Source organism: Manduca sexta, chromosome 18 (genome assembly GCF_014839805.1).
Source record: "Manduca sexta isolate Smith_Timp_Sample1 chromosome 18, JHU_Msex_v1.0, whole genome shotgun sequence".
Taxonomy (NCBI): Eukaryota; Metazoa; Arthropoda; class Insecta; order Lepidoptera; family Sphingidae; genus Manduca; species Manduca sexta.
The window spans coordinates 5,552,773-5,563,765 of record NC_051132.1 but is presented as its reverse complement, the minus strand read 5'-3'; the positions used below and the strand labels follow the sequence as shown (position 1 = coordinate 5,563,765).

Below are 10,993 nucleotides of genomic sequence, written 5' to 3'. Positions count from 1 at the left end.
TGTTACAATAGATATGTCATAGGATCTATTCTGTCTATCTTAACTACATAGCATAGTCCCAAATGATCGTAAAAGATTTTCATTTTTTTAAAGGACTTATATGTAGCCCATATTAAAATTAAATGAAAACATTTTTTAAATTAATTATTTACAAAACTTTATTGCTGCTTTTAATCTTGCGGAAGTCTTATAATTAATTTCATTGAAGCGTAAAAATATAAATTGACTGGAAAATTAAGCCAAAGCTATAATTAATTTTAGATATACCGAATCGAGACTGATCCTTCTAGGATCTCTTCTCGAACCAGAATGGCGAATTTTCGTCATTGTTTATTCGCCATCATCCTGATTTTAGGTAAGAACCGGATTTATTCGTATAGTAATTGTTAGTAATAAAAATAATTGGCACTAATCTTTTTCTTTTGAAATAAGACTATATAATAGTACTAATTTTACCGCGATTTCTTATATTATAATTTTCTCGCGAAGTTTCAAAACTTTGCAGGCTTCGTGGTGAAATATTTTTTCTTCTGGCTAAAAACGTATCAAATGAATTATTTGTTAATTAAAACGTAAAATAAATGAATATTAAATACTTTATTGTTAAAAAATGAAAATTAAATGATTATACATTTTATTTTCGGACTCAAAATGTACGAAACGCTAAAATACTTTTTGTAAAACCTATATCTGAAAATACAGGTAAAGCAACGTCAATCCCATCAAAATCCGAAACACCGAAAGAACATAAACACTCTCACGCTAATCACACACATGCACACGAACATGATGCAAGTCACGAACTCGACGACATAGAAGATGAAGGTTGGGAATTCGAGAATACCAGTATAGTGGATACTAGAAGAATTTTGTACAGCAAACGAGTTTCTGTCGGAAAACGACCGTACATGGTAAACACAGTCTTTGAAATCTTAATATTATTTTGTAATCAATCAAAACGTAAAATTAAAATAGTTAAGAAGTTGAAATAAGAACAATATTGAGTTAAAAAAAACTCGAATATTAGGTACAATTTATATTGTTTTTTTTAATACGACAAATATGTAGCTTTTCTTATATCATTCCAACTAACAGGTAATACCTACAGTTTAAGCTACAATAAAATCTAGACCAGTTTTAGTTAGACACTAGAATTTTCAAAATCATATTTTAAAAATTCAAGTTGTTCCCGTTTGTATATGACCAATTACCATTTTAGATTCTAATTATTAACCATTTAATATTATTTCAATGATACAGGTGTACCTTCAACTGACAAAAGAATCAGCTAAAGCCCACAAATATCGAGGCTGGCTGTGCGGAGGAGTGATCGTGGACCCTTACTACGTCCTCACGTCAGCAGCGTGCGTCGAAGATGCCGACAAATTCTACATCGTCTCTGGAACTACTAAATTCGTTGATAGCTTTGATTATAAAGACGATGAATGCGTTTGCAAGCACCGCCGTCGAGTTGTTTGGAAGTGCATTCCTAAGAGTAAGTTGGCATATAATATCAGCCCTGTATTATATACTTGCCCACTGCTGAGCACGGGCCTCCTCTATTACAGAGAGGAAGTTGGCATGATATAGGGAAATTGGAAATTCAGCTACCTACTTACGATAAATTTGATTGTACGGTCGGTACCGTAGTATTATTATTTCCAGTGAGTTTTAGTCTCCCAATTTTTTTTCTAAGAATGGTACCGGCGATTTGTCACCACTTTTACTTAATAGTAAGTGGAGTAGGGTCTAGATAGTGTGTCAACAAACGAGTGGCGCCTCGAAAAAAGGAAGTTAACGTTGCTTGTAGTTTTTGATAATAATCACCTTAATGTTTAGTATATTAATTATTATGTTAAAATTATGAAAGACTAACAATAGATTCAAAAAAATATCACAGTCGCTCGTTGCTGTGTCGAGAAATACATTAGGATTTTAAGCAAGTCGAGATTCCATGCAAATACTTATTACCTACATTATGAACTACCAACCGACCTTGTGCTAAAATAAACTAAATATGTCTACAGACTACAAATTCGACTTCCAAGACAGCATTAAATGGTCATCTAACGACATAGCCATTGTGAAGGTAGACAAAGCGTTCAAACTCGGAGTTCAAGAAAAAGGATGCCAGTTTGCTGCGGATTTGGTCTGCTATAACAATGTTAGCCGAGAGTTGGAGAAGCCTGGGACCAGAGGATGGATTGCCGGATGGGGAAGCGGTAACACGTTTAGAGAGGTTAGACTTTGTCAAAACACACATGAAATACAAAATTTTATTTATGAAAGCGTGTTGTCTTCGGTAATAAAACGCTTACCTGACAATAAGAGAGATACCAACTACTTACTTTTTAATTAATCACAGATATTGATTTTCATGTTATGTTTACTTACGTCTTGGCTTCGGATGAACTCAAACTTCAATTTGAATTTTAACTTTGATGATTTCTAATTGCTAACTAATTTAGGGAGTATATCGTCGCCAAAAAGAGCCGCACATTCCACAAAATGCTAAGTGTCTACAAGAAGCTAAAGTATGCGTTATGGACAATGAACAATGTGCTAAGAAATGGGCCCAACGGTTCAGGAATATTATCACGCAATACATGATCTGCACCAAAGACGTGATGAAGAGGCTCAGTGAAATTTGTGATGTAAGTATATGCAGAGGTAACAATTATGGTAATAAGTCAGGGATTTCAAACTATAACGAATATACGTAATTATAGTAAATATATTTTACCATAATGTAAGTAGGTGTCTTACATTATGGTAAAGCTAAATGTGTATAACTTAAATACCCTTCTTTTATTCGTTAACTTAAAATTTTAAATTCACAGAAAAGATACGCAAACTGCACAGACGTGGAAAGTAGACGACATCTATCAGATACAGCGTCAGAGTCTTCGAGAATATTCAACGTGGACTTAGGCAGGCATCTAAAGGATCCAGACGATTATACAGCAAGAAGATCCTCTATGCAGGGAGGATTTTGTGAGGTGAGCATATTTCTTCTTCCTGAAATTTAGAATACCGACAATGATATCGAACCTTCAAAGAAATAATACTAATATTAAGTTGACTATCAATATTATGGATTTAAGACATCTGCTTGCTTCCTTCTCCAATATTTAGAATTGGTCAATATAACAGGTCACTTTAACGAAAATGTGTATCAAGTGAAATATTTTTTTTTCCCATAGAATGATCACGGTGGCCCATTAATAGTGAAGTACCAAGGCAAAGAGCGAGTGATTGGTGTGATATCAGCTTGCAAGATCGATCCTAAATCCCACAGCTGTCACGGACCCTTCCTTTACACTTCTGTATTCAAGAACAGGCAGTTCATATCGTGTGCAATTCATAAGGATGTTGAGTAAGTTTAATATTCAATTAAGTAGAAAAACTTGTTAACAAAATAATATTAGACCGCTTTTAAAAATCATTAAAAAACAAAATACAATTTAAAGTTATATTTAGGGTTACTAATTTCAAGTCGGTGGCCAAGATAAGTTGATCATTGTTTCCGTATATTTGTTCGAGTATTTATTTTATCTTAATTAGCAATTTTAATAAATAACACATTGCGATTTGTGACAAATATAACGCGCGATCGATGTAAGCAACCAATAAGGTTGACAGACAAAAATATACGATAATAATATTATTTTCATTAAACCTACATTTGGCCTTGTATGCCCTGAACTTTTCATAATCTTTTTAAACATTCTAATGTCTCCAAATGTTTGTAGAGAAAACTGCAGAAGAGTTTTCCGTACCGGCATCACCACGAAGAGTGGTCCGTGAATTGGGATAATGTAGAGTAAGTAATCTCTAGTGTTAGACATGCAGAATAAATATAATATGATATCTATTATTCTTTTTGGTTAATATTATAAACGAATTTTATAAAATTGTATAAATATTTCAGCGATGACAGGTAACGTCTAATAAAGTACTTAAGTATTTTTTTTTAGTGCAATTGAATAAAATACGTGTATGCTCGCCTAGTGGAAAGCGATATAGCGTCCATAAACAGTAGTCACACGATAAAGAACTTTAATTACAAAGCCATTCATGGCACTACACTCCGTACGTCATCCTGGCACATAAAATATCAATTCTCATAATGCCAAGTAATTACGCAGACTACTAGAGGCGAAATTTAATGATTATTAGTTAAAATCAATGCTTTAACAATATCAGTAGTTCAATTAATCCTTTCGTCAAATTGTATCTCGGGCGCAGTGTTCGCACTTCATACTATTATATTGTTCAATTTTTTTCGCATTATTAAGTGTTCGAACTGAACTCGGTCGCACATAATATATTGTTGTCCCGCTCATTCGCAGCGTGATCTAAACTTTTGAGACTAAGTTAAAAATGCATGTGTGCGTGCATGTATGAATTCTTCAGAGTTCAGGGTAACTCGAGATTTTGTGTCTTCATATTGTTCGCGCTAATTATTTTTGCGAGGTCCGCTTTCTTTATTTTAAATAATATAATAAAATTGATGTTATTAAGGAATAAGTACGTTAGGTTTTTATAATTTAGAACGTGTAAATTCTTTTACAAAGTTATTTTTTGAGAATAAACAAAATATGAAGTTTATCTTCAGTCTGAGATTATAATTTTAATACTTGTGTTGTTTTTGTTTCAAATTAATAAATTATTTTGTGGTTAATTCGTCCTAAATTAAAAAAAAAAATTGTGTGCGCTGGTTATGGTTTGCCCACATAAATAGGTAATCTCAAACCTTTAAACCTAAAAGTTTGGGTAGGAAATAGAAGCCAAAGTGGTACGTAGTAAGTACACCCGAACTTGGGAAAGCTAATAGATATAATATAGCCTGTTGACGAGACATAACGCAAGCTCTTCACCATATCGGGAATAAATTCCGGGCAACTTAGAAGTGTCTGTTCAAAATGAAAATTTACACACATTTTAGATTCCTAGTCTTGGAATGAATTCCAGAACTTCACTGTTCACAGCTCAGGTGTACGAACTGTCTAACTACTAACGGACTAATGAACTAATGAGGCCATTACATTCATCACCACCAGGTAACCTGGTGGAAACGCAATGGAAAAGCTCGACTATACCCTCTTCTACTTCATTTTATTTACACGTATTTTTCTTTGGGTGCATAGAACTCTTTTAAGATTTATGGTATTGTTTTTGTACCTTGTTATAAGATTACAAATATTGGGATCCCGAGTTTGAAAAGCTTTCCTCAATCTCATATAGGATTGTATTTTTTTACTGGCAGCTTCGGTGCATTCAGGATTGCACTGAATAGATTCGTTTGTGACCGTAACTGAACCCATTTGGTTAAGTAGCTCACATTTAACGAATAACTTGACTAAACAATGATCAGACGTACCCAGTGGTTCGCACACTAATACTTTATAATCCTCACAACCCGTTGGGTCATATATCATTATAAGGTCTAGTAGAGCGGGAGTGTCAGTTTCTCGATCCGGGAGTCTGGTATGCGGCTCAACCAATTGCTTCAAATTATTTATGTTGAGAAATTTTTCAACTTCTTTCCCGGCGTGGTCAGTCTTCAATGATTTCAACAATTGTATGTGATGCGCGTTGATATCCCCGAATATTAATATTTCATCATTCGAATAAACTGTTCGGTATTTTTGGAATTGTTCGGTCAGATAACTAAAGAGTTCAGTAGTGTACTTGTTACCCTTATGAGGTCTGTAAACGCATCCATAGATTCGCCACTTATTGCCGTAGAATGTTCGAATCCATAGGACGGAATGAGACAGATGTTTTGTTTTGTCGAGAGATTTGTAATTTAAATCCTCTCGTATATAAACACAAACACCAGCGTATTGTTTGAAATTTTCTTCAAGTATATAACCAGTGCATTGCAAAGGCTTTTTGCCTTCACCACCGATTTTTGTTTCTGTTAAGAATAACAGAGGTGGATGCTCCACTTTGAGATGATGAGACACTTCGTCAAAATTCGTAAGTAGTCCACGAATATTAACGAATTGCAGAGTACATTGTTTGGTAGAGTTACAAAGCATGGCAATTTATTGTTTAAGATATACCCTTACTCTTTACTTAACAATCATCATACCGAAATTTTGAATCAATTTTTTGTTTATACTCGACATAACAAATATTTATTCGAGGCTTCCATTTCTCAGTTAATCATCCAAGCGAGCTGTGTGTGTGGTGGTACAGCTAACATCGCCAAACCACCACACACACGCTTTGTGGCCCTTGTGATCATCGTCGTTGGCGCGGCAACTGACCGTCTAATTTGGCGATCGCAATTAACGGATGCCTCGAGTGAACTCGGCCTGCTCAGCACGTCGCATTCGTGAAACGGTCTTGTCATGATGAGCAACGCGACTCCTACATACATATCACCGATAGCACAATGAGGAGGAGCCATTTTGCAACCCAGCCTTATTCACCAACAGTTGTTAAGATTAGATATAGAGGGCCTCTCTCGGATTTGTTATGTCCATGTGTGGCATATTGTAATTTTGTGTGGACTGTAACGCTGAATAACGAACATTCCGCGAGTCATCAAGAATACAGAGCACAAACAATGTCCTGGCTTACAAAATTTCGTAAATACAAAGTGTCTGAAATTTTAATTTACTCAGGATTTGATCCTTCTGCCTTTTACACTGCAATCCTAGCGTTTGCCTGGAAGCTATGATATACAATAACGCTGGGCCCTTATTCTGTATGATTGTGTAAACGCGTAACGCGGCCGTGTCATGTTATCTTCGAGAAATGTGCGTGGAATGGTATTCTGTAAGCCAAATTTCTATAGTCCTAAACATGATGCGTTGTGTTACGTGCTTGTTACACACTGTCAAAATAACGTGCGGGATAGAGAATAAGGCCCCTGATGTTGTAATTAGTGACCGGTATAATGTTTATGCCTCAAATTTTATTAATTAATCATAAGATGGCGCTTTTATTTAAATCAACATACTTAATACATATAAAAGTTCCATTATGTTGCGTTAGATGTCACGAGTACCGCTTGTAATTATTATCGCCCCCTCGCCGTCTCTCTTCATTTAACTCGAAAAGGAATGCTAAGTATTGATACAATGTGGAAAAATTCTCCTTGTAATCACAAACGATTGAGGGCTGACGATTGACAAAAGTTTCTCTGAAGGCAGAAGTGACAAATCTGAAATTAGTATTTTGTCTAACAAGAAAACAAAGCATTTTCTTAAACGCATAAAAAAATATTGTAACATTGTGTTGATTTCTTTCTTCATAATAATATAATTTTACAAAACCAATATGCACTCAATTAAACTAGAGGAAATATAACAAAACATTCAGTTACATAGGTATTTTGAAATCTAAATATAGTGCGGAGTTTATCGACACGTAGGTATGTACTTCGTTTCCTGGGACTAACAGCACACATATTTTGCATGTTTCAATTCATAAATTAATTCCCGACTACAAATTCATCTATACTTATAATAAATCTGTAGAGAGGTCAATTCTGTACATGAAATATATTTCCAAAATAACTATCAGGGGGTGATTAGGGATAGATACTGATGCTAAAAATGCAATTAGTAAAATTTTTGTCTGTCTGTCTGTATAACCGTTATAGAAACAAAAACTACTCGACGGATTTTAACGAAACTTGGTACAATTATTTTTCATACTCCTGAGCTGGTTATAGTATACTTTTCATCACGCTACAATTAATAGGAGCAGAGCAGTGAAGGGAAATGTTGAGAAAACGGGAGAAGTTACTCCATTTTGAAGCTTCCGTCGCGTGTGCAACCTTAATGGTTAAAGCTACACAGAAATCATGTATGACGGAAATGTTCTCCTTAAAATTATATTAAAATTATCCCAGGACAGCATATGTCTATCTTTTATGGTTGACTCACAATAACACGTGTATCTCCCGATAGCTTAGCAGTTCGAAGCTTTCTCATTATATTTGTCTACTCCTACGTTTATAACACTCTCACTCATCCCTAATTAAAAAAGTTAACATTATTAAATATTCCATAAAACAGAATCATAGAAATCGGTATAGAAACACCAAAGTTATACATGAAATACGCTAATAATAAGCCATAACGCGTGAATACTGAATCATGCTATATGCTCCTTCGATTTCACCAGGATCCCATCATCAGACCCTGACCGGACAATCGGACCACCTGCATACCACCATACATTAAAAACATCCCGACAAATTGAGCACCTCCTCCATTTTTTAAGTCCGAAATCCACGCGGGCGAAGCTGCGGGCGGAAGCTAGTATAAAATATAATCATAATCTTAGTCCTACTAATCTTAATATAGATACAGACCGCACGCGAGCTCCGAAGAATCTTATAGAATGTTGATTTAATAATTTAGTGCAGTGCGTATTTTGTCGACATTACTACATCGATGTAATAAATCTTTACACGCTTTCAGCGTCTGATCTAATGTCACGATATTTTGATACAACCTCACTTATTTCAATGAAACTTTGTGAATATGTTTCGTTGGTTCCCTATATCTAACGCCGTCATCTAGATCTATAAAGACGAAATATGGTTTTCTTCAATTGCTATTTATGCAGAACGCGATCAGTAGCTGGCATCTTAGACGTCTGACGTCAATAAGTAAATTAAACTTATAATTTCATGGATTTAATAATTTATTTTTATTATACTAGGGATGGCCATGAACGAGACAAAGCCGACAGGTAAAACAACGAAATATGTATTATAAACTTTGTTCTTTAATCACTTATTGAAATTTTGTCATGAAGTTATTACACAAAATAATTTTAGCGCATATTTATACTTTTGGATTAAAACTGTAGGTATTCTAATAACACTGTTTCTTTATTGCAGTGCGGATAAATCTTCTGATGACAGGTACCTACTTAACAGTAATTGAAGTTAAAAAGTTTTGATATTTTTAAAGTGTTATTTAGGTTAAAACTTAAAGGTTTGACTAAAATGATATTTTTTCTTCTTTAGCGACGAAAAAGATGTCCTGAGGGAACTGAAGTAATTATAATAAATTTATTTTAAATGTTACGTTTTCTTATTCTGGATATGTATCTAATAAAGCTTATTTTACAGGAAAGAAAAAGATAAGCCCAAGAAAGAAGTCAAAGATAGTTCGGAGAGCTCCAGTGATAGCGTAGAGGTTAAACCAAAAAAGAAAGAAAAAACCAAACCAGAAAAGAAAGAAGAAAAGAAGAACGCAGAGAAACCAAAACATAAGAAGAAATCCAAATCAAGCAAGAAGCACAGCGGAAAGAAAGAAGCAGTGGATAGTGGTAAAACTAAAACCAATGGAAATGATTCTCTAAACCCGAGAGTTGAGAATAAAGAAGTGTTTTACGAATCTAGTAAAGACGAAAACGTTAATGAACCAGACGAGGAGTAGGTTCTAATAAAGCAAAGTTGATTTTATAACGATTTTTATTATTAAGTCATACACGCAGTGATTACGCAATAGTTTTAGTAAGTAAGTAGGTTATGATTAATTGAATTAAGTTTAAAAATATTTAGTTCCATCTATATTAGGTCATTTAGATAGATTTCTGCGAGCTGCGTTGAGACACAAGAATATTCTTCCTGATGAATTTAGTAGTCCATAATTAGTTGTGTCTCAAATCTACATTATTTTTACTGCCAATCCTATTTTTATAGAGTACAAAAACGTTTTATCTCCAGTGCAATCTTTGCTGGGGTTTCTATAGATGTTCATTGTTGCCATATAAAGTCCAGCAGTGTTGCTATTTAGTGGAAAATCGCTTGAATCCGTGATGTAATTGCAAATTGGGTAAACTTCCTAAAATATTTTATAATCTATAAATTTTATATAAGAATAGCGAGTAGGTTTGCTAAATTATTCTACGGAAATACTACACGAAACCCAGATGGCTGGTCTTTTTTCTATTTAAGGCAGAGCACATCACCGACTCTTGTGGTGTCTCGATATGATTTTAATGCGAGAACAGAACATAGGTACGAACGATTACGCGTTATACTTAAGTATTGCAAAAATATATAATGCAAACCGAATAATTTGTGTTTTAGTGCATTTGAAAACTCATGGTCAAGTGAAGAGAGTTTTTTGTTTGGAAAAGTCACAATAAACCGACATCATGGAACGTGGTTACCTGTGTTATCACTGTGTTCAATATCACATTTTCTTATAGAATTTTTTAGTGCCTATTCTTAATAATTATTTGCTGAGTCTATCCAAATTTTCTGTAGAAATCTAGGTAAATACAAAAACAGTGCGTCTAGAAAAAGTCTGATAATCTTTACTGCTTCAAATGGACATTTGTCGGGAAATCCAATGCATCGAATGTTACTATATATAATACGAGCGGTCTTCATTCCCCAAGTCGTTACATAAATTGTTGATTGCGTGTTGAATGATTATTTCGGTTTTTCCTGAGACCTCGTTTTCCAATTTTACTTGCATCTTGAAAGAAAACGTTTTAAACCAAGTTTTTTTTATTTACACCAGAGATGAAACAAAGTTTTGTATGGAGACAGTCTGAGACCCTGGGAACGACATAAATTGATATGGAGAATGAGAAAAGTATGAATTGTAGGTAAAGTCGAGATCGCGTATTCCTCTCCCGCTAGATAATATCGATATCTAATAACATAGAGCAGAGCGTAATTGAGCGTACAGGGATGGATCGATCAAGCAAGTCCAGTCAAAAACTTAGAACTTTGGTTGCTTTACATTTGGCAACTTTTTTAGAATCTCTAGGAGAGGGGTCACCTGCCCCTCTCTGCTCCCACTTAACGACGCCCTTGGTCTTCACATACCCTCAAAATTCCTACAGAGAACTTAGGTATGCAAGTTACCTCACGATGATTTCATTCACCTTTAATGCAAGCGATAATTCACAAAGAATACTAACATAACTAGAAAATTCGGTGCATGCCGTTGAGTTTTGAACCTGCGGGAATCATTCTTAGCAGTCCGTTCCATTTCAA

The 10,993-nt window shown here is 34.6% G+C and overlaps 1 non-coding gene and 1 pseudogene across 1 annotated transcript; one reads left to right on the top strand and one right to left on the bottom strand.

The window, feature by feature from the left end:
* Nucleotides 1-261: 261 nt before the first annotated feature.
* Nucleotides 262-9,442, top strand: LOC115443377 (the record flags this gene model as incomplete). Its single annotated transcript, XR_005112527.1, is given in 13 exon segments — nucleotides 262-355; nucleotides 703-911; nucleotides 1,261-1,495; nucleotides 2,028-2,239; nucleotides 2,469-2,654; nucleotides 2,841-2,999; nucleotides 3,204-3,376; nucleotides 3,753-3,823; nucleotides 3,932-3,940; nucleotides 8,692-8,721; nucleotides 8,873-8,896; nucleotides 9,002-9,031; nucleotides 9,107-9,442. It is a non-coding gene; the product is annotated as an uncharacterized LOC115443377 (transcript).
* Nucleotides 9,443-9,647: 205 nt separating this feature from the next.
* Nucleotides 9,648-10,466, bottom strand: LOC119189642 (annotated as a pseudogene).
* Between the last annotated feature and the right edge of the window lie 527 nt (nucleotides 10,467-10,993).